The sequence below is a fragment of the Tupaia chinensis genome, unplaced genomic scaffold (assembly GCF_000334495.1).
Source record: "Tupaia chinensis unplaced genomic scaffold, TupChi_1.0 Scaffold000115_1, whole genome shotgun sequence".
NCBI classification, from domain to species: Eukaryota; Metazoa; Chordata; class Mammalia; order Scandentia; family Tupaiidae; genus Tupaia; species Tupaia belangeri.
This window is the reverse complement of record NW_006159579.1, coordinates 8,063,154-8,066,894: the sequence shown is the minus strand read 5'-3', so window position 1 is coordinate 8,066,894 and position 3,741 is coordinate 8,063,154.

Here is a 3,741-nt window from a genome sequence, read left to right as displayed (position 1 = left end):
TGGTCACGCCGCAATCCCTTCTCCTCCATTCTCCTCTCGGGATCTTGGGCACGCACGCACACGCGCCCGGAGTGAGATTTAAGCCACCCGGTCCGAGACGTGAACCGCCGTCGACTACATGGGAGTCCAGCGACATAGCCATTACGCTAACTGCTGGTTCCTGGAGCCATGTCTTTAAAACCTTTCAGAAAGTATTCATATTCATCTCAGGGGTTCCTTGGAGTAGTACTTTGATCTGGTATAACCTATTCCTGGTTAGGGTGATTTGCTAATTTCTTGTCTAAATTGGGATACTCTAGGAGGGGATGCTATGAGTAATAATACCAGGGAATGAGCAGAGACAATAGTATTAGATCACCCAAGTTTGCTGTCACTCTATCTGTAAGGGCAATGAATAATGCCTTTTTTTTTTTTGGAGAGGTTTTTGCTATAGGGTGTGTGCGCTCGCCAGACAGACAGAGAGAGACAAAGAAATAGAAAGGGAGAAATAACCCCTCCAGTGGGGACGGCCACACCGCAATTCCTTCTCCTCCATTCTCCTCTCAGGATCTTGGGCACGCACGCACAAGCGCCTGGCGTGAGTTGAAGCCACCGGGTCCAGGACAGGAACTGTGGTCGACTACGTGGGAATCCAGCGACATAGCCATTACGCTAACTGCTGGTCCCAAATAATGCCTTTTTTGATGTTCCTAAGTCATCTTTGAAAGGTGATATGAGAACCACTATGTTCTGTTTAAGTATGAAATCCACTTTGGAAAATCTTGATAATTTGCTTAAAAATAAAAGAACAATGTTTTCTCTAGATATAAAGTCATCAGTTATCTGAAAAATTTATTTAAATACTGCTCCCATGAGGCATGCCACCCTCACATGTGGAGCACTCTCAAGAGCTAGTGGCTGTGGCTACCCTGACCCCCATTTGCTGAGTGTTTACTCCATGCTTCTCTCTGTGCTAGGTCCTGAGATGCAGTCATGGGTAAACATGTTCCTGGTCACAGTTGCTTACAACTTATCATATGATGGCCCAGCCAAAGGTGAGTGATAAAGGCCATTATAGAAATAAAAGCCAAGTGGTGTGGGTACACAGGAAAACAGGAAGATGGGAGATTCAGGAAAATGCCACGGGGAAAGTGACACTGGTTTTTCTTTGGATCACCTCATATATCTCAGGCACCTTGCTAAGCATTTTATGTATATCATCTCATTAATATTTAGAAACCCCTGTTTGGAGGTGGAACATTATTACTAAGTCTATTCTCCAGATGAGGAAATTGAGGCTTGGAGAGGTGAAATAACTTGCTTAAGTTCACGCAAGTTGAAAGTAGCAAAAACAGAACAGGCGCTGGGTACAGAATGAGAAAAGATGAGCGAGAATTCCAAAGCCTTAAGGAAGGGAAAGGACATTCTAGACAGAAGGATTAGCAGCAATAAGGACAGGTGAATAGAAGGGGATTTAGCAAGCTTGGGATACAGCCAGTCATCTGTGTGTCCAGAACATAGTTGGGGTGAAGTGACTACATCTGTAGAGAAATCTTGCCAAGTGAGGAGTTTGGATATTCCCCAGCAGGCACTGGGGGGTCCCTCTGAGGAAGGATTATGAAGCAAGGAAGGGAGTGGGCTTAATTAACAAGAGCCATCTTAAGCTTGGAGTTCTTGCTATTCCAGGAGTGTGCTATGGACCAATAGCCTCACCCAAGACTCACTTAGAAATATATCGTCAAGCCTCACCTTGGACCTCTGAATCAGAATTTCCATTTGACAAGCTCCCCCACATGCTTCACCTGCATGTGAAAGTTTGGGACATACAATTCTAGCCACTGTGGTTCACGAAATGTATAACTTATATCTGCTCCTGCTCAGGACCTTCCACTGATAGTTTCCAGTTTTGCAAACCTGAATAATGGCTTGCAAAGGACTTTGGGCAAGATCAGATCAGTAACAGCAATAACTATCATTTATTTGTTAAATTTCAGTCTCCTGGTCATTCTAGTGACTGCAGCAGAACCTTCTGAAATGGAACCAGGCCTAGCCCTGGCTCTCAACCACCCCTTTTCTACTCTTTAAGCAAATCAGCTCTAAGTTTTGATTTTGTGGGTCACTGCGAGACACCATGGGTCACTGAGTTCCCACATGATGAGTCCACTGTTTAAAAGACTGGGCACTATGTCCTTTTGGGGGAGGCACAGAGATGAACAGATCTTCCTCCTGTCCAGCTCATAGAACAATTAACCACTTGTTTGTTATCACTTGGGATGATGAGTTTCTGTTTACCATGGTGCAAGCTTTCTCTGGCTAAAATAGGAGATCCAGAGCCTGAAACTGATTCTTTGGCAATTATATTCCCTGTCTACCTGTAGACACTCTGGGCAGGAATAGGGGCAACTGTGGGGACATCAAAATTCAGAAGGCTCAGTTAGCAGAGATGTTGGCTCTTGAATTTTCCTCGTGTTCTTCCAGAAGTCTAACTAACCCTTGAAATCAGAAGTGGGATTGCTGGGGGACCAGTAGGTGTTGTGGAGGTTAAGGCACTGGATCCCATATGGCTGACTCCCTGATTTGGCCCTTAAGAAAATCCTAGGCTAGCAGTTGCATGGTGGTTAAGGCAGCTGGATACCACACGACTAACTGTAGGATTCAGTCCTGGACCTGGTCACTTGAAAACAAGCTGTGTGTGTGTGTGTGTGTGCGCATATACAAATACTCAGAGGAGAATGGAGGAGTAGGGACTGTGGTATGGTCACTCTTTGTGGGGATGATTTCTCATTTTTCCTGTCTTTATCTTTCTCTGGCAAGTGCATGAGCCTCATGGCAAAAACCTAAAAAAAAAAAAAAAAAAAAAAAAAAAAGAAAAAAGAACAGGAAATAAAGAAGAAAGAAAAAGAAATAAAGAAGGGAAGAAAGAAGAAAGAAGAAAGAAAAAGAAAGGAAGAGAGAAAAGAAAGAAATGTAGTTGCCAGTACTGTGCCATCCTCCCATTTTTCCCCTGGAAGCCACTCCATAGACCTGCAGAAGTATGGAGGGGAGGGGGTAGGGGTGGACGGAGTGGCAAAGAGGGAAGCAGTGCAGAGTTTTAAAGGCTCTGAGACAAGGAAGCAGGTGGTGTTGGGGTCCATGGTGCCAGATGGAAGATGGCTCTGCCATTTACCACCTTCGTGTCTATGATCGGTTGTCACAGCCTCTTGGATCTCCTATGCTGTGTTATGCCAGTTTCCCCTTTTAGGGTTTGGGCGAGAGCTAAACAGGCTGTGGTAAGGCTCCCAGGCAAGGATGGAGCACATGGTAGGTATCCGGTCCCTAACTTGACTCCAAACCGGCTCACCTATCCCAGATCACCATGGGGAATAAACTGAGGGAGCTAGTTTCATTTCACAAATCACACTTGCTCAGGCTCCTCCCTGTCTTGCAGGGAAGTGACCTCTCTCACGTGCCTGAGAGGATGCATGTGATGATGGCGTGCCTCAGGCAACCAAAGGGATCTTACAAAATGTACAGTCCTCTCATTGCTCAGAGGACTGAAAGGGAGAGAGGAAGTAGCCACCTCTTGTTCTTGTTTGACCTGGGGTCTTAAGGCCAATTTTATGAAGCTGGACTCTGGATGACTTGGGGACTTGCCCTGGAAGCATTTCTTACTTCCTTTCCTTTTCTTCTCCCCTTCCTCTGCCTTTTTTGTTTGTTTATTTTTTTTAAGTTTATTTTTTCCATGAGAGAGTGAATGAGACAGAGGAAAGAGAGAGAGAGAGA